This window comes from Taudactylus pleione, unplaced genomic scaffold, assembly GCF_031769625.1.
Source record: "Taudactylus pleione unplaced genomic scaffold, aTauple2 ptg001437l, whole genome shotgun sequence".
In the NCBI taxonomy this organism is placed as follows: Eukaryota; Metazoa; Chordata; class Amphibia; order Anura; family Myobatrachidae; genus Taudactylus; species Taudactylus pleione.
This window is the reverse complement of record NW_028285836.1, coordinates 334,851-355,828: the sequence shown is the minus strand read 5'-3', so window position 1 is coordinate 355,828 and position 20,978 is coordinate 334,851.

Genomic DNA, 20,978 nt, shown 5'->3' with positions numbered 1-20,978 from the left:
ATGGCTACTTTTGTATGTCATGTAGCAGGATGTGATCCTCGGCCATTTTGGCTAGGACCAGGTGTGGTGTAATTGCTGCATCTGGTCTGGTTGGAAGGAATCAGGGTCTCCTTGCTAGGGGATCCTGGGACGTTGATTTGTGATTGCCTACTGCTGTTTGGAGTCCTTGAGGCTGCCAGGATGTCTGGATTGAAGAATACCATTCGCTTTAAATATGCTGAGGAGGTTACTGGTCAAAGAAGAACCCTGCGTACTTTATGGGACAGAATTTTGGTTGGTCTGGCTGGGGTAAGTAAGGAGGAGATTTACTGTATTCAAGAGTTTCCTTCAACTGGGATTTATGATGTGACTTTTTGCCATCCTGAGAACTGCCTGAATGCATTTGAGAGGGTTAAAACCTTTGCAAAAGACCCTTTATTACATGGAATTGAGGTGTTGCCTTTATTTATGGGAGCAGAGAGGCCATTAACGGTGCACATGTACAACCCCTTTGTGGAGCCAGACATTATTAGAGCTTTTCTGTCCAGGTATTGCTCTTCAGTTCGTGGAGGAATTCGCCTAGAAAATTATGTCGGCATATTTAACGGCAAGACTAAATTTTGGGTACGCTTGAGACTGGATCCCAGTGGCATTGGTGGAGTTATGCACCCTCCTGGGAACTTTAATATTGGAGGAGCTAGAGGGTACTTGTTTTATCCTGACCAGCCTTTTTTTTGCAGGAGTTGCTTTAAGTATGGCCATACTAAGGAAAATTGCAGTGTGGGAAAATGTTGCAGAAACTGTGGTTTGCCTGGGCATGAAGCTGCAGAATGTCCTCAGGCACGAAAGTGTGACATATGTGGGGATACTGGTCATGTTATGAGGAGCTGCCCTAAAGGGCCTGAGGAAATGGCTAAGGATACGAGAAGGCTGCATGAACAGCTTAATGTACCATCACATTCTGGGAGTGGAATAGTTAACAGGAGTGAGAGTAATGCTGAAACACCTGCTGTTAATGAGGCTGAGCTGCTGGAACAGGAGAGGCAGTTTAAGTTTAAAGTGGAGATGGTGGAAAGATATGGGTTTAAGACTGTGTGGGAGGCTGAGAAAGGCAATGTGCCTGCTTCAGTTGTTGGACAAGTTGTCTCCCCTGTTTCACAAGTCAGTTCCTCCCCTCCTGCTTTGAGTGGCACTGCTAACATAGCAGAGTTTCCAGACACCTCAGCAAGTCCTTCTGATAGCAATGCTACAGCATCCTTGCAATGTCATTGGAGTGAATCCGAATCTGATTTTGACACCGTGTCTGGTTGTGGAAGTAGTCCTGCAACTGTTAGGAGTTCAGACGATCTGGATGGTTTTACCTCTGTAAATAGGAATCGTGGAGTAGCGACTGGTAGCGCTTTAAAGCGCCCACGGCTGGATGTGAAGGTTGCAGTAACTACAAGTAATCGTTTTGAAGGCCTGCCAGTAGAAGAGGGTGATATGGAGGTAGCCAGCCAGGAGGTGGTGGTGATGGCTGGTCAGCCTGTCTCAGATACTGGCATGCAGTCTGCTGGGTGTTTGCCTGGCACAGTTGATGCTACAGTCCCTATGGAAGCTATTGATCAGCCTGCTCAGTGTATTCAGACTGAGGGTGGTGTGCAGGGGGATTCGCCTGCTCAGCCTTTTTTGAGCACTGGTGATGTTGAATCCTTTATTGATGTATGTAGTGGGAAATGAATGTTGGCAATGTAGTCATGATGTAATGTGCTGCTTTCTTATAATTTGCCTGGCGCGATGTCTATATCTATAATTTCCCAAAATGTAAGGGTATTTAAGTCCAATGCCAGGAGAGCCGCAATTTTGGAAGATATTAGGGCTAAAGGGGGGGATTTAATTTGTTTACAGGAGTGTGGCATATGTGAAGCTCCTAAACAAGATGAATGGCCACATGGTGCTGCAATATGGTCTGGTTCTGCATTAAATAGAAATGATGGCGTGGGGGTATTAGCCCAGAGTAGGGAGATTTCCTTTGAATCCTATGTCATTATTGAGCAGGGTCGTTGCATTTTGGTTGATATTTGTTTTAGAGGGATTAAATTAAGGGTCATTAATGTTTATGCGCCAGTTAATTTGATTGAGCGCAAAGAGTTGTTTGAAAAGATTGTATATTTTTTACCAGGTAAAACACCTGTTATTTTGATTGGTGACATGAATTGTATAATTGAGGTGCAGGGAAGGCAGAGCGTTTGTACGAGTAAGGTGGATGTGACTGGTAATATGTTAAAAAGAATGATTGTGGATTTTGATTTAGTGGATGCTGCAAGTGTGTGTACTGGTGGTAAGCCATTATTTACTTATAAGGCTGATAGAGGAATGATTGAGTCTCGTTTGGATTACGTTTTTGTTACTAAAGTTTTGAAGTGTGTTAGTTTTGTGCAAGTGAGTGTGTCTTACTCTGATCATGAGTGTCTGATATGTAAGGTAGAATGTAAGAATGGTGTGAGGCATGGGAAAGGTGTGTGGAAGCTGAATGTACGGTTGCTTGAAGATGACCAAGTTAGAAAACATTTCTTTAAAAATTATGCTAAATGGCAGATGTGTAAAAGTGAGTTTGTGAATGTGCTTGATTGGTGGGAATGGGTGAAGATGAAAGTGGGTGTGTTTTTCAGAAGAAGTGGCCATATTGTGGCTCGGCGCAAGCGTAATAGGTATGAATGGTTGAATAAGAGATTGTGGTTTTTGTATAGGATGAGAGAAATGGGGCAAGAGGTTGCAGATGATATTAAGGCAGTGAGGTTTGAGGTGAATAAGATGTTGGAGGAGAGGGGTAGACAGATTATATATAGTGCGAAAGTTGAACATATGGAGAAGGATGAAAGATGTAGCAGGTTTTTTTTCAAAAAGATATGTGGAGGGTCTAAGGCTATGGATGTGGTATTGGATGATCGTGGTATGGAAGTGGGTGCGGAAGATGTTATGTTTGAGGTTGAGAAATTTTATAAGAAATTGTATGAATGGAAGGTGGGTGATGGAGATATGCAGAGTGAGGTGTTGAGTGCTGTTAGTGAAAAAGTCAATATGGGTGATTGTGATTTATTATTGAATGATATGTCTGAGGATGAGGTGAAAGATGTATTGAAGAGCATGGGGAGGAATAAATCTCCTGGTAAGGATGGTTTGCCTGTTGAATTTTATATGAGTATGTGGGATGTTGTGAAAGTTGATTTGGTTGAAGTCATGCGTTATATTTTTGTGAATGGCCAGATGAATGATTCTATGAAAGAAGGTGTGGTTGTTTTAATTCATAAAAAAGGTGATAGGCGGTGTTTGTCAAATTGGAGGCCTATTACACTATTGAACTCCGATTATAAGTTGTTTGCAAAGCTGATAGCATGTCGTATGAGAGTGGTTATTAGTCAGGTGATTGGTGAGGAGCAGGTATGTGCGGTCCCAGGACGTCGTATGCATGATAATTTAATGTTGTTGCGTGATATGATAGGTGATTGTCTAGTAAGAAAGCAGAAGATGTATGTGATGGCGCTTGATTTCGAAAAAGCATATGATAGAGTGTCTCATGTATTTATGTTTAATGTTCTGGTGCGGATGGGTTTTCCTGGGGAGTTTGTGAATAAGATTAGATGTTTGTATGCAGGTGCTTGTAGTAGATTGTTGGTGAATGGGTATTTGAGTGAGCATGTTAGTATTGAGTCTGGGGTACGTCAGGGTTGTCCTTTGTCTCCTATTATGTTCATTTGTGTGCTTGAGCCTTTGTTATGTATGTTGCGTAGGGATAAGGTTGTTAGAGGTTTTTTGGTGCCTGGAAGTAATGGGAGATGTGTGAAAACACTAGCTTATATGGATGATGTGGTTGTTGTGGGTGGAAGTAAGGTTACTTTGGACAGAGCAAAATTATTAATACAGTTGTTTTGTGGGGCATCTGCCTTTAAGGTTAATTGGGACAAGTCCAAAGTGAAAGGGTTTGGGGACAGTAGTGTGAGGGATAGTCAGATGGAGTGTGTGTCAGGTGGGATAAAGGTGTTAGGGGTTATTTTTGATGAGTGTCTGAATGGTAAGGAAAGTTGGGATGAAGTAGGGAGGAAAGTGGCTAAAAAGCTTAACTTTTGGAATTTAAGAAAATTGACTATGTTTGGGAAGGTTCTAATTATTAAAGCAGTGGTGTTACCTATGTTATTGCATATTGCAAATGTGTTTCCGCCAGGTTCCCGGGGTGTGAGGAAGATTAATAGAATGCTGTTTCTTTTCTTTTGGGGATGTAAGATGGAGCGTCTGAAACGTGAACATGTGATGAAAGAGTGGCAGAATGGAGGTATGAGGTTTCCAAATTTAGAAGTGTATTTTGGGTTGAATTATATTGCTCAAGTTTTGAGATTGATGGAGATTGATAGTAAGGCTGCTTATATGATGAAATATATGGCTGGTTGGATGATGTGTGGCTTGAAGTGGCGTGTCAGGGAAAATGCAGTGCCAATGGCGTTTAGAGTGTGTAATTGGTATAGTGTGATTGAAGTGTTTGTGAGGAAATTTGATTTATTAGGGGTGAGTGTGAAGGACTTCAGAGAAAGGAAGAATGTTATTAAAATGTTGAAGGGGCGTGAGGAGGTTTGTCTTATTGATGGTTTGACTTCCACAGATAGTGTGAGAACATGGAAGATGATTAATGTGAGTGGTTTGAATAATAGACAGAGGGAGGTGGTATGGATGAAGCTTCATGGTGTGTTGTCTGTGAGACAAGTGCTGTTGAAAAGACATTTGGTTTTGTCAGAAGAGTGTCCACGGGAAGGGTGTAGAGGTTTTGAGAGTGTGATCCATTTGTTTTGGAATTGTTCATATGCACAGCGTGTGTGGAAGGATTTGGGTGGTTTGATAAAAGAGTTGTCTGGGATTCAGGTGATGTCATGGAAGGTGGCTATGTTTGGGCTGGGTGCGTGTGGTAGTGTGAATGAAAGGTTGCTGTGGCTAATTATGGTATGTGTTTCGGAAGTTTTGTGGGATGTTAGGAATATTTATGTGTTTAGACGAGATGATATTGATGCAAGGGAATGTATTCATATGATACTGGGGAAACTTTACACATGTTATATGTGGGATAAGCATGCTGGTGGGGGGGAGGATGCAGAGGGGTTGTGGAAACATAGGAAATGGAAAGAAATTGTTTGTTTAAGTTAGCTGGGGTGGGAGGAGTGCTAGTGTTTTAGGGATGATTTTTTTGTAGTATGTTTATAATTTGTTTAAGGGGTGGTGTTATTTCAGTGATAGTACTTATTGGTGTTTTTGTTATTAATAAGTTTTGTGGAAAGGATCTATGTCTTTGTTTGTTGTTTTTTTTCTGGTAAGTTAATATGATGTACAGTAATTGGAATTTTTCGTTTGGTGGATGAAACCTAATGATGAGTTGTTAGATACTTCAAACAGTGGCTGTATCCCTTTTGGGAATGGAGAAGTTATCTTACACCTGAACGGTTTCAAAAAAAAAAAAAAAAAAAAAAACAAGGTGGGAGTTTGTTCCCAATCCTTGTGTTGGATGGGAGCCTTTTGGCTCCAGGGATGTCAAAGATGGGCTTTCTGGCTCTGAGTTGATGAAGAGAAATGAGGCTCATGTGCCCAGTGCATTTTTACAGTTTCTTGGATGATTGGAGCCAGGTGTAAAGCTATAGGGAGTGGTGCAGTCCCCTAGGTCACTTCAGGCCTAACACCATGAAGATGCACTGCTGCAGCCAATCGGTTTTGCTTGGTACTGTGTAAAAATCTACCTTGCCCCAATACAGGGAAGCCATAGTTGGAGACAGTAGTGGAGTGTATAACCACAATCTCAAGAGCATCACAGGTCCTATATACTTTTTTTATTGAAGCCTTAAATCTATGCTCCAATCACCCAGGAGAGTGTAAAAGCATGCTTTGCAAATAAGCACCATTTCTCTTTAAACCACGAAAGCCAAAAACCCACCATCACAGAGAGCAGGGCTGCACCTGACAGAGCAGCCAAACAGCACCTTAGATTCAGGGTTTTCAGGCTCTCTTATGTCTCAAAGCTTGGGGTTGCGCTTCTGATTTGTTACTTATCAGACACAAACAGCTACCTCACATAGAGAGACATTGATAATTGCTGATGAACACAATGGGTAGTATAAATCATATGCTATTACAATTAGTGAGAGCTTTTCTTTAATAAAAAATAAATACATCTATATATATATTATAATTTGCAGTACATATCATATGCTAACCACCCATAATTCAATGCTTAAATGTTAACTAAGCAAATAGATAGTGCACACATTACTTCATTTATAAGCAGAAAGTTTAGCTGCAAAATATTTTGCATATATTCAAATTATTTCACAGCTTGTACAGTTTAAGTGTAAATGAAGTAATATTTGCACTGTTTGCCCACTTAGCTGACTTTAAAAGATTAAATATATGGTGATTAGCATATGGTAAGTATTCTAAATGTAAACACATATACATTGATTTATAATGGTATATGATATAAAGTGGTTTCTAAAAAAGATTATTTATGCTTTGTTCTCAAGTATGGTCGGCTCATTGTGTCAGAGCTTGGGCTGGTAGTTAGAAACTGCAGCAGTAAATTAGGAGCCAGGTATCCAAGAGACAGAACTGCAACTCCCAACCAAACAGAAGATGCACCCCTATATTTGTGTCTTTTTCTCCTAGAAATGTTTTTTTATTTGGCCTGGTTCTATTTTCACCCATCCTTTCCTCCTCCTCCTTAATCTATACTTTCATTTCTTTGATTCATTGTTACCAAAAGAGAGCAGAGGATTTCAATGTCATTTAGAGCCTTGGAGTTATTATTTTTTTTCAATTCATCTCTATGTTATCAATTAACATATGCAGACTTCTTTCTCTTTCTCTCTGGGTGCATGATTTGTGAACGCACTGCCTCCTGCAAGCCTCTGCCACACCCACAAGCCAACTGGTAGCCTTCCTTTCTTCATTTCTTGTCTCGGCAGTTAATCAGATAGTCTAAAACCTTAATTGGAATGTTAACAGTGTTTATGGAATGTTCACACTGTCCACGGAATGTTCAGAACTCTACGGAATAGTCATACTGTCCACGGAATGTTCAGGAGTGGCTGCCATGCAGTCACCATGGCAATAGAATGTAAACAGTCAGCTAGCAGATTCTGCCACTATAACAACATTCTTCTATGATGTCACAATCTACTGCTGCTTATAACCATTGCACTTCCTCGGAGAAGCTTACTTGAGGGAGACAAACACCTCGAGATGCATCATATCACTGCTCGTTCTTGCAAATGGAGAAAATGAATGCCTCCAGCTGGTCCCAAGTTAAACAATCAGGGAAATTCAAGCGTTGCAAACCTAAAATATATTTTCAAAAGATGACAGAAATTTTCTGAATACATAATGTGAACTGCTCTAGCAAATTTGGCCTCAGTATAGAAATGTAACAAATACCCAATTTGTCAGAAGTAATGGTAAGCAATTCATGGCTCCAACAGTAGTATCCATGTGGTTACCCCCGCAATGGTGCGAAAAAGTAAAAACAGGAGACCTGATAATCAATTTCTAAATGGCATTGCAAAAGTGTCTTAGGGGTTGGATAGTCATGACACAAACAATAGAATATATTCATTATTTAATTAACCAACCCTCTGCAAATACATCCACTTTACAGGGACTTTGACTTTAGTCCCGGAATTAGGCCTAAATAGAGGCAGATAAATGGAGACAAGACATGGAGACACCAAAAGGTCAGTCCTCTTCTTCTCAGTTGTTTAATGAATGATATGAAGTGTTTATAAATGCAAAAGTGAAAGCAGATGAGTGCAGCAGCAGGTTGTATTCACATGTGATTGTAGAACAAGCACTGGGGGCATAGGCCCCATTTCTCCCCATCCCCTCAAAGCCAAATGGCCCCCATTGAAGGGAAAAAACTGAATCTTCAGGTCCCCCTTCACCGATGCTAGTGGGACCCTTGGACATACTTGATCCCTTGAGCAAATTTTTTATTTTTTTTTGTTTTTAAATGGTCTCCCTAATTTTAGTGGTATATGTTTTATACTACCACTAATGGCATTTGAGTTTTCTGTTCACTTCTTCCACATGTTACATGGCTATGTATGTGATGTAACAAGGTGGGAGTTTGTTCCCAATCCTTGTGTTGGATGGGAGCCTTTTGGCTCCAGGGATGTCAAAGATGGGCTTTCTGGCTCTGAGTTGATGAAGAGAAATGAGGCTCATGTGCCCAGTGCATTTTTACAGTTTCTTGGATGATTGGAGCCAGGTGTAAAGCTATAGGGAGTGGTGCAGTCCCCTAGGTCACTTCAGGCCTAACACCATGAAGATGCACTGCTGCAGCCAATCGGTTTTGCTTGGTACTGTGTAAAAATCTACCTTGCCCCAATACAGGGAAGCCATAGTTGGAGACAGTAGTGGAGTGCATAACCACAATCTCAAGAGCATCACAGGTCCTATATACTTTTTTTATTGAAGCCTTAAATCTATGCTCCAATCACCCAGGAGAGTGTAAAAGCATGCTTTGCAAATAAGCACCATTTCTCTTTAAACCACGAAAGCCAAAAACCCACCATCACAGAGAGCAGGGCTGCACCTGACAGAGCAGCCAAACAGCACCTTAGATTCAGGGTTTTCAGGCTCTCTTATGTCTCAAAGCTTGGGGTTGCGCTTCTGATTTGTTACTTATCAGACACAAGCAGCTACCTCACATAGAGAGACATTGATAATTGCTGATGAACACAATGGGTAGTATAAATCATATGCTATTACAATTAGTGAGAGCTTTTCTTTAATAAAAAATAAATACATCTATATATATATTATAATTTGCAGTACATATCATATGCTAACCACCCATAATTCAATGCTTAAATGTTAACTAAGCAAATAGATAGTGCACACATTACTTCATTTATAAGCAGAAAGTTTAGCTGCAAAATATTTTGCATATATTCAAATTATTTCACAGCTTGTACAGTTTAAGTGTAAATGAAGTAATATTTGCACTGTTTGCCCACTTAGCTGACTTTAAAAGATTAAATATATGGTGATTAGCATATGGTAAGTATTATAAATGTAAACACATATACATTGATTTATAATGGTATATGATATAAAGTGGTTTCTAAAAAAGATTATTTATGCTTTGTTCTCAAGTATGGTCGGCTCATTGTGTCAGAGCTTGGGCTGGTAGTTAGAAACTGCAGCAGTAAATTAGGAGCCAGGTATCCAAGAGACAGAACTGCAACTCCCAACCAAACAGAAGATGCACCCCTATATTTGTGTCTTTTTCTCCTAGAAATGTTTTTTCATTTGGCCTGGTTCTATTTTCACCCATCCTTTCCTCCTCCTCCTTAATCTATACTTTCATTTCTTTGATTCATTGTTACCAAAAGAGAGCAGAGGATTTCAATGTCATTTAGAGCCTTGGAGTTATTATTTTTTTTCAATTCATCTCTATGTTATCAATTAACATATGCAGACTTCTTTCTCTTTCTCTCTGGGTGCATGATTTGTGAACGCACTGCCTCCTGCAAGCCTCTGCCACACCCACAAGCCAACTGGTAGCCTTCCTTTCTTCATTTCTTGTCTCGGCAGTTAATCAGATAGTCTAAAACCTTAATTGGAATGTTAACAGTGTTTATGGAATGTTCACACTGTCCACGGAATGTTCAGAACTCTACGGAATAGTCATACTGTCCACGGAATGTTCAGGAGTGGCTGCCATGCAGTCACCATGGCAATAGAATGTAAACAGTCAGCTAGCAGATTCTGCCACTATAACAACATTCTTCTATGATGTCACAATCTACTGCTGCTTATAACCATTGCACTTCCTCGGAGAAGCTTACTTGAGGGAGACAAACACCTCGAGATGCATCATATCACTGCTCGTTCTTGCAAATGGAGAAAATGAATGCCTCCAGCTGGTCCCAAGTTAAACAATCAGGGAAATTCAAGCGTTGCAAACCTAAAATATATTTTCAAAAGATGACAGAAATTTTCTGAATACATAATGTGAACTGCTCTAGCAAATTTGGCCTCAGTATAGAAATGTAACAAATACCCAATTTGTCAGAAGTAATGGTAAGCAATTCATGGCTCCAACAGTAGTATCCATGTGGTTACCCCCGCAATGGTGCGAAAAAGTAAAAACAGGAGACCTGATAATCAATTTCTAAATGGCATTGCAAAAGTGTCTTAGGGGTTGGATAGTCATGACACAAACAATAGAATATATTCATTATTTAATTAACCAACCCTCTGCAAATACATCCACTTTACAGGGACTTTGACTTTAGTCCCGGAATTAGGCCTAAATAGAGGCAGATAAATGGAGACAAGACATGGAGACACCAAAAGGTCAGTCCTCTTCTTCTCAGTTGTTTAATGAATGATATGAAGTGTTTATAAATGCAAAAGTGAAAGCAGATGAGTGCAGCAGCAGGTTGTATTCACATGTGATTGTAGAACAAGCACTGGGGGCATAGGCCCCATTTCTCCCCATCCCCTCAAAGCCAAATGGCCCCCATTGAAGGGAAAAAACTGAATCTTCAGGTCCCCCTTCACCGATGCTAGTGGGACCCTTGGACATACTTGATCCCTTGAGCAAATTTTTTATTTTTTTTTGTTTTTAAATGGTCTCCCTAATTTTAGTGGTATATGTTTTATACTACCACTAATGGCATTTGAGTTTTCTGTTCACTTCTTCCACATGTTACATGGCTATGTATGTGATGTAACAAGGTGGGAGTTTGTTCCCAATCCTTGTGTTGGATGGGAGCCTTTTGGCTCCAGGGATGTCAAAGATGGGCTTTCTGGCTCTGAGTTGATGAAGAGAAATGAGGCTCATGTGCCCAGTGCATTTTTACAGTTTCTTGGATGATTGGAGCCAGGTGTAAAGCTATAGGGAGTGGTGCAGTCCCCTAGGTCACTTCAGGCCTAACACCATGAAGATGCACTGCTGCAGCCAATCGGTTTTGCTTGGTACTGTGTAAAAATCTACCTTGCCCCAATACAGGGAAGCCATAGTTGGAGACAGTAGTGGAGTGCATAACCACAATCTCAAGAGCATCACAGGTCCTATATACTTTTTTTATTGAAGCCATAAATCTATGCTCCAATCACCCAGGAGAGTGTAAAAGCATGCTTTGCAAATAAGCACCATTTCTCTTTAAACCACGAAAGCCAAAAACCCACCATCACAGAGAGCAGGGCTGCACCTGACAGAGCAGCCAAACAGCACCTTAGATTCAGGGTTTTCAGGCTCTCTTATGTCTCAAAGCTTGGGGTTGCGCTTCTGATTTGTTACTTATCAGACACAAGCAGCTACCTCACATAGAGAGACATTGATAATTGCTGATGAACACAATGGGTAGTATAAATCATATGCTATTACAATTAGTGAGAGCTTTTCTTTAATAAAAAATAAATACATCTATATATATATTATAATTTGCAGTACATATCATATGCTAACCACCCATAATTCAATGCTTAAATGTTAACTAAGCAAATAGATAGTGCACACATTACTTCATTTATAAGCAGAAAGTTTAGCTGCAAAATATTTTGCATATATTCAAATTATTTCACAGCTTGTACAGTTTAAGTGTAAATGAAGTAATATTTGCACTGTTTGCCCACTTAGCTGACTTTAAAAGATTAAATATATGGTGATTAGCATATGGTAAGTATTATAAATGTAAACACATATACATTGATTTATAATGGTATATGATATAAAGTGGTTTCTAAAAAAGATTATTTATGCTTTGTTCTCAAGTATGGTCGGCTCATTGTGTCAGAGCTTGGGCTGGTAGTTAGAAACTGCAGCAGTAAATTAGGAGCCAGGTATCCAAGAGACAGAACTGCAACTCCCAACCAAACAGAAGATGCACCCCTATATTTGTGTCTTTTTCTCCTAGAAATGTTTTTTCATTTGGCCTGGTTCTATTTTCACCCATCCTTTCCTCCTCCTCCTTAATCTATACTTTCATTTCTTTGATTCATTGTTACCAAAAGAGAGCAGAGGATTTCAATGTCATTTAGAGCCTTGGAGTTATTATTTTTTTTCAATTCATCTCTATGTTATCAATTAACATATGCAGACTTCTTTCTCTTTCTCTCTGGGTGCATGATTTGTGAACGCACTGCCTCCTGCAAGCCTCTGCCACACCCACAAGCCAACTGGTAGCCTTCCTTTCTTCATTTCTTGTCTCGGCAGTTAATCAGATAGTCTAAAACCTTAATTGGAATGTTAACAGTGTTTATGGAATGTTCACACTGTCCACGGAATGTTCAGAACTCTACGGAATAGTCATACTGTCCACGGAATGTTCAGGAGTGGCTGCCATGCAGTCACCATGGCAATAGAATGTAAACAGTCAGCTAGCAGATTCTGCCACTATAACAACATTCTTCTATGATGTCACAATCTACTGCTGCTTATAACCATTGCACTTCCTCGGAGAAGCTTACTTGAGGGAGACAAACACCTCGAGATGCATCATATCACTGCTCGTTCTTGCAAATGGAGAAAATGAATGCCTCCAGCTGGTCCCAAGTTAAACAATCAGGGAAATTCAAGCGTTGCAAACCTAAAATATATTTTCAAAAGATGACAGAAATTTTCTGAATACATAATGTGAACTGCTCTAGCAAATTTGGCCTCAGTATAGAAATGTAACAAATACCCAATTTGTCAGAAGTAATGGTAAGCAATTCATGGCTCCAACAGTTGTATCCATGTGGTTACCCCCGCAATGGTGCGAAAAAGTAAAAACAGGAGACCTGATAATCAATTTCTAAATGGCATTGCAAAAGTGTCTTAGGGGTTGGATAGTCATGACACAAACAATAGAATATATTCATTATTTAATTAACCAACCCTCTGCAAATACATCCACTTTACAGGGACTTTGACTTTAGTCCCGGAATTAGGCCTAAATAGAGGCAGATAAATGGAGACAAGACATGGAGACACCAAAAGGTCAGTCCTCTTCTTCTCAGTTGTTTAATGAATGATATGAAGTGTTTATAAATGCAAAAGTGAAAGCAGATGAGTGCAGCAGCAGGTTGTATTCACATGTGATTGTAGAACAAGCACTGGGGGCATAGGCCCCATTTCTCCCCATCCCCTCAAAGCCAAATGGCCCCCATTGAAGGGAAAAAACTGAATCTTCAGGTCCCCCTTCACCGATGCTAGTGGGACCCTTGGACATACTTGATCCCTTGAGCAAATTTTTTATTTTTTTTTGTTTTTAAATGGTCTCCCTAATTTTAGTGGTATATGTTTTATACTACCCCTAATGGCATTTGAGTTTTCTGTTCACTTCTTCCACATGTTACATGGCTATGTATGTGATGTAACAAGGTGGGAGTTTGTTCCCAATCCTTGTGTTGGATGGGAGCCTTTTGGCTCCAGGGATGTCAAAGATGGGCTTTCTGGCTCTGAGTTGATGAAGAGAAATGAGGCTCATGTGCCCAGTGCATTTTTACAGTTTCTTGGATGATTGGAGCCAGGTGTAAAGCTATAGGGAGTGGTGCAGTCCCCTAGGTCACTTCAGGCCTAACACCATGAAGATGCACTGCTGCAGCCAATCGGTTTTGCTTGGTACTGTGTAAAAATCTACCTTGCCCCAATACAGGGAAGCCATAGTTGGAGACAGTAGTGGAGTGCATAACCACAATCTCAAGAGCATCACAGGTCCTATATACTTTTTTTATTGAAGCCTTAAATCTATGCTCCAATCACCCAGGAGAGTGTAAAAGCATGCTTTGCAAATAAGCACCATTTCTCTTTAAACCACGAAAGCCAAAAACCCACCATCACAGAGAGCAGGGCTGCACCTGACAGAGCAGCCAAACAGCACCTTAGATTCAGGGTTTTCAGGCTCTCTTATGTCTCAAAGCTTGGGGTTGCGCTTCTGATTTGTTACTTATCAGACACAAGCAGCTACCTCACATAGAGAGACATTGATAATTGCTGATGAACACAATGGGTAGTATAAATCATATGCTATTACAATTAGTGAGAGCTTTTCTTTAATAAAAAATAAATACATCTATATATATATTATAATTTGCAGTACATATCATATGCTAACCACCCATAATTCAATGCTTAAATGTTAACTAAGCAAATAGATAGTGCACACATTACTTCATTTATAAGCAGAAAGTTTAGCTGCAAAATATTTTGCATATATTCAAATTATTTCACAGCTTGTACAGTTTAAGTGTAAATGAAGTAATATTTGCACTGTTTGCCCACTTAGCTGACTTTAAAAGATTAAATATATGGTGATTAGCATATGGTAAGTATTATAAATGTAAACACATATACATTGATTTATAATGGTATATGATATAAAGTGGTTTCTAAAAAAGATTATTTATGCTTTGTTCTCAAGTATGGTCGGCTCATTGTGTCAGAGCTTGGGCTGGTAGTTAGAAACTGCAGCAGTAAATTAGGAGCCAGGTATCCAAGAGACAGAACTGCAACTCCCAACCAAACAGAAGATGCACCCCTATATTTGTGTCTTTTTCTCCTAGAAATGTTTTTTCATTTGGCCTGGTTCTATTTTCACCCATCCTTTCCTCCTCCTCCTTAATCTATACTTTCATTTCTTTGATTCATTGTTACCAAAAGAGAGCAGAGGATTTCAATGTCATTTAGAGCCTTGGAGTTATTATTTTTTTTCAATTCATCTCTATGTTATCAATTAACATATGCAGACTTCTTTCTCTTTCTCTCTGGGTGCATGATTTGTGAACGCACTGCCTCCTGCAAGCCTCTGCCACACCCACAAGCCAACTGGTAGCCTTCCTTTCTTCATTTCTTGTCTCGGCAGTTAATCAGATAGTCTAAAACCTTAATTGGAATGTTAACAGTGTTTATGGAATGTTCACACTGTCCACGGAATGTTCAGAACTCTACGGAATAGTCATACTGTCCACGGAATGTTCAGGAGTGGCTGCCATGCAGTCACCATGGCAATAGAATGTAAACAGTCAGCTAGCAGATTCTGCCACTATAACAACATTCTTCTATGATGTCACAATCTACTGCTGCTTATAACCATTGCACTTCCTCGGAGAAGCTTACTTGAGGGAGACAAACACCTCGAGATGCATCATATCACTGCTCGTTCTTGCAAATGGAGAAAATGAATGCCTCCAGCTGGTCCCAAGTTAAACAATCAGGGAAATTCAAGCGTTGCAAACCTAAAATATATTTTCAAAAGATGACAGAAATTTTCTGAATACATAATGTGAACTGCTCTAGCAAATTTGGCCTCAGTATAGAAATGTAACAAATACCCAATTTGTCAGAAGTAATGGTAAGCAATTCATGGCTCCAACAGTTGTATCCATGTGGTTACCCCCGCAATGGTGCGAAAAAGTAAAAACAGGAGACCTGATAATCAATTTCTAAATGGCATTGCAAAAGTGTCTTAGGGGTTGGATAGTCATGACACAAACAATAGAATATATTCATTATTTAATTAACCAATCCTCTGCAAATACATCCACTTTACAGGGACTTTGACTTTAGTCCCGGAATTAGGCCTAAATAGAGGCAGATAAATGGAGACAAGACATGGAGACACCAAAAGGTCAGTCCTCTTCTTCTCAGTTGTTTAATGAATGATATGAAGTGTTTATAAATGCAAAAGTGAAAGCAGATGAGTGCAGCAGCAGGTTGTATTCACATGTGATTGTAGAACAAGCACTGGGGGCATAGGCCCCATTTCTCCCCATCCCCTCAAAGCCAAATGGCCCCCATTGAAGGGAAAAAACTGAATCTTCAGGTCCCCCTTCACCGATGCTAGTGGGACCCTTGGACATACTTGATCCCTTGAGCAAATTTTTTATTTTTTTTTGTTTTTAAATGGTCTCCCTAATTTTAGTGGTATATGTTTTATACTACCCCTAATGGCATTTGAGTTTTCTGTTCACTTCTTCCACATGTTACATGGCTACTTTTGTATGTCATGTAGCAGGATGTGATCCTCGGCCATTTTGGCTAGGACCAGGTGTGGTGTAATTGCTGCATCTGGTCTGGTTGGAAGGAATCAGGGTCTCCTTGCTAGGGGATCCTGGGACGTTGATTTGTGATTGCCTACTGCTGTTTGGAGTCCTTGAGGCTGCCAGGATGTCTGGATTGAAGAATACCATTCGCTTTAAATATGCTGAGGAGGTTACTGGTCAAAGAAGAACCCTGCGTACTTTATGGGACAGAATTTTGGTTGGTCTGGCTGGGGTAAGTAAGGAGGAGATTTACTGTATTCAAGAGTTTCCTTCAACTGGGATTTATGATGTGACTTTTTGCCATCCTGAGAACTGCCTGAATGCATTTGAGAGGGTTAAAACCTTTGCAAAAGACCCTTTATTACATGGAATTGAGGTGTTGCCTTTATTTATGGGAGCAGAGAGGCCATTAACGGTGCACATGTACAACCCCTTTGTGGAGCCAGACATTATTAGAGCTTTTCTGTCCAGGTATTGCTCTTCAGTTCGTGGAGGAATTCGCCTAGAAAATTATGTCGGCATATTTAACGGCAAGACTAAATTTTGGGTACGCTTGAGACTGGATCCCAGTGGCATTGGTGGAGTTATGCACCCTCCTGGGAACTTTAATATTGGAGGAGCTAGAGGGTACTTGTTTTATCCTGACCAGCCTTTTTTTTGCAGGAGTTGCTTTAAGTATGGCCATACTAAGGAAAATTGCAGTGTGGGAAAATGTTGCAGAAACTGTGGTTTGCCTGGGCATGAAGCTGCAGAATGTCCTCAGGCACGAAAGTGTGACATATGTGGGGATACTGGTCATGTTATGAGGAGCTGCCCTAAAGGGCCTGAGGAAATGGCTAAGGATACGAGAAGGCTGCATGAACAGCTTAATGTACCATCACATTCTGGGAGTGGAATAGTTAACAGGAGTGAGAGTAATGCTGAAACACCTGCTGTTAATGAGGCTGAGCTGCTGGAACAGGAGAGGCAGTTTAAGTTTAAAGTGGAGATGGTGGAAAGATATGGGTTTAAGACTGTGTGGGAGGCTGAGAAAGGCAATGTGCCTGCTTCAGTTGTTGGACAAGTTGTCTCCCCTGTTTCACAAGTCAGTTCCTCCCCTCCTGCTTTGAGTGGCACTGCTAACATAGCAGAGTTTCCAGACACCTCAGCAAGTCCTTCTGATAGCAATGCTACAGCATCCTTGCAATGTCATTGGAGTGAATCCGAATCTGATTTTGACACCGTGTCTGGTTGTGGAAGTAGTCCTGCAACTGTTAGGAGTTCAGACGATCTGGATGGTTTTACCTCTGTAAATAGGAATCGTGGAGTAGCGACTGGTAGCGCTTTAAAGCGCCCACGGCTGGATGTGAAGGTTGCAGTAACTACAAGTAATCGTTTTGAAGGCCTGCCAGTAGAAGAGGGTGATATGGAGGTAGCCAGCCAGGAGGTGGTGGTGATGGCTGGTCAGCCTGTCTCAGATACTGGCATGCAGTCTGCTGGGTGTTTGCCTGGCACAGTTGATGCTACAGTCCCTATGGAAGCTATTGATCAGCCTGCTCAGTGTATTCAGACTGAGGGTGGTGTGCAGGGGGATTCGCCTGCTCAGCCTTTTTTGAGCACTGGTGATGTTGAATCCTTTATTGATGTATGTAGTGGGAAATGAATGTTGGCAATGTAGTCATGATGTAATGTGCTGCTTTCTTATAATTTGCCTGGCGCGATGTCTATATCTATAATTTCCCAAAATGTAAGGGTATTTAAGTCCAATGCCAGGAGAGCCGCAATTTTGGAAGATATTAGGGCTAAAGGGGGGGATTTAATTTGTTTACAGGAGTGTGGCATATGTGAAGCTCCTAAACAAGATGAATGGCCACATGGTGCTGCAATATGGTCTGGTTCTGCATTAAATAGAAATGATGGCGTGGGGGTATTAGCCCAGAGTAGGGAGATTTCCTTTGAATCCTATGTCATTATTGAGCAGGGTCGTTGCATTTTGGTTGATATTTGTTTTAGAGGGATTAAATTAAGGGTCATTAATGTTTATGCGCCAGTTAATTTGATTGAGCGCAAAGAGTTGTTTGAAAAGATTGTATATTTTTTACCAGGTAAAACACCTGTTATTTTGATTGGTGACATGAATTGTATAATTGAGGTGCAGGGAAGGCAGAGCGTTTGTACGAGTAAGGTGGATGTGACTGGTAATATGTTAAAAAGAATGATTGTGGATTTTGATTTAGTGGATGCTGCAAGTGTGTGTACTGGTGGTAAGCCATTATTTACTTATAAGGCTGATAGAGGAATGATTGAGTCTCGTTTGGATTATGTTTTTGTTACTAAAGTTTTGAAGTGTGTTAGTTTTGTGCAAGTGAGTGTGTCTTACTCTGATCATGAGTGTCTGATATGTAAGGTAGAATGTAAGAATGGTGTGAGGCATGGGAAAGGTGTGTGGAAGCTGAATGTACGGTTGCTTGAAGATGACCAAGTTAGAAAACATTTCTTTAAAAATTATGCTAAATGGCAGATGTGTAAAAGTGAGTTTGTGAATGTGCTTGATTGGTGGGAATGGGTGAAGATGAAAGTGGGTGTGTTTTTCAGAAGAAGTGGCCATATTGTGGCTCGGCGCAAGCGTAATAGGTATGAATGGTTGAATAAGAGATTGTGGTTTTTGTATAGGATGAGAGAAATGGGGCAAGAGGTTGCAGATGATATTAAGGCAGTGAGGTTTGAGGTGAATAAGATGTTGGAGGAGAGGGGTAGACAGATTATATATAGTGCGAAAGTTGAACATATGGAGAAGGATGAAAGATGTAGCAGGTTTTTTTTTCAAAAAGATATGTGGAGGGTCTAAGGCTATGGATGTGGTATTGGATGATCGTGGTATGGAAGTGGGTGCGGAAGATGTTATGTTTGAGGTTGAGAAATTTTATAAGAAATTGTATGAATGGAAGGTGGGTGATGGAGATATGCAGAGTGAGGTGTTGAGTGCTGTTAGTGAAAAAGTCAATATGGGTGATTGTGATTTATTATTGAATGATATGTCTGAGGATGAGGTGAAAGATGTATTGAAGAGCATGGGGAGGAATAAATCTCCTGGTAAGGATGGTTTGCCTGTTGAATTTTATATGAGTATGTGGGATGTTGTGAAAGTTGATTTGGTTGAAGTCATGCGTTATATTTTTGTGAATGGCCAGATGAATGATTCTATGAAAGAAGGTGTGGTTGTTTTAATTCATAAAAAAGGTGATAGGCGGTGTTTGGCAAATTGGAGGCCTATTACACTATTGAACTCCGATTATAAGTTGTTTGCAAAGCTGATAGCATGTCGTATGAGAGTGGTTATTAGTCAGGTGATTGGTGAGGAGCAGGTATGTGCGGTCCCAGGACGTCGTATGCATGATAATTTAATGTTGTTGCGTGATATGATAGGTGATTGTCTAGTAAGAAAGCAGAAGATGTATGTGATGGCGCTTGATTTCGAAAAAGCATATGATAGAGTGTCTCATGTATTTATGTTTAATGTTCTGGTGCGGATGGGTTTTCCTGGGGAGTTTGTGAATAAGATTAGATGTTTGTATGCAGGTGCTTGTAGTAGATTGTTGGTGAATGGGTATTTGAGTGAGCATGTTAGTATTGAGTCTGGGGTACGTCAGGGTTGTCCTTTGTCTCCTATTATGTTCATTTGTGTGCTTGAGCCTTTGTTATGTATGTTGCGTAGGGATAAGGTTGTTAGAGGTTTTTTGGTGCCTGGAAGTAATGGGAGATGTGTGAAAACACTAGCTTATATGGATGATGTGGTTGTTGTGGGTGGAAGTAAGGTTACTTTGGACAGAGCAAAATTATTAATACAGTTGTTTTGTGGGGCATCTGCCTTTAAGGTTAATTGGGACAAGTCCAAAGTGAAAGGGTTTGGGGACAGTAGTGTGAGGGATAGTCAGATGGAGTGTGTGTCAGGTGGGATAAAGGTGTTAGGGGTTATTTTTGATGAGTGTCTGAATGGTAAGGAAAGTTGGGATGAAGTAGGGAGGAAAGTGGCTAAAAAGCTTAACTTTTGGAATTTAAGAAAATTGACTATGTTTGGGAAGGTTCTAATTATTAAAGCAGTGGTGTTACCTATGTTATTGCATATTGCAAATGTGTTTCCGCCAGGTTCCCGGGGTGTGAGGAAGATTAATAGAATGCTGTTTCTTTTCTTTTGGGGATGTAAGATGGAGCGTCTGAAACGTGAACATGTGATGAAAGAGTGGCAGAATGGAGGTATGAGGTTTCCAAATTTAGAAGTGTATTTTGGGTTGAATTATATTGCTCAAGTTTTGAGATTGATGGAGATTGATAGTAAGGCTGCTTATATGATGAAATATATGGCTGGTTGGATGATGTGTGGCTTGAAGTGGCGTGTCAGGGAAAATGCAGTGCCAATGGCGTTTAGAGTGTGTAATTGGTATAGTGTGATTGAAGTGTTTGTGAGGAAATTTGATTTATTAGGGGTGAGTGTGAAGGACTTCAGAGAAAGGAAGAATGTTATTAAAATGTTGAAGGGGCGTGAGGAGGTTTGTCTTATTGATGGTTTGACTTCCACAGATAGTGTGAGAACATGGAAGATGATTAATGTGAGTGGTTTGAATAATAGACAGAGGGAGGTGGTATGGATGAAGCTTCATGGTGTGTTGTCTGTGAGACAAGTGCTGTTGAAAAGACATTTGGTTTTGTCAGAAGAGTGTCCACGGGAAGGGTGTAGAGGTTTTGAGAGTGTGATCCATTTGTTTTGGAATTGTTCATATGCACAGCGTGTGTGGAAGGATTTGGGTGGTTTGATAAAAGAGTTGTCTGGGATTCAGGTGATGTCATGGAAGGTGGCTATGTTTGGGCTGGGTGCGTGTGGTAGTGTGAATGAAAGGTTGCTGTGGCTAATTATGGTATGTGTTTCGGAAGTTTTGTGGGATGTTAGGAATATTTATGTGTTTAGACGAGATGATATTGAT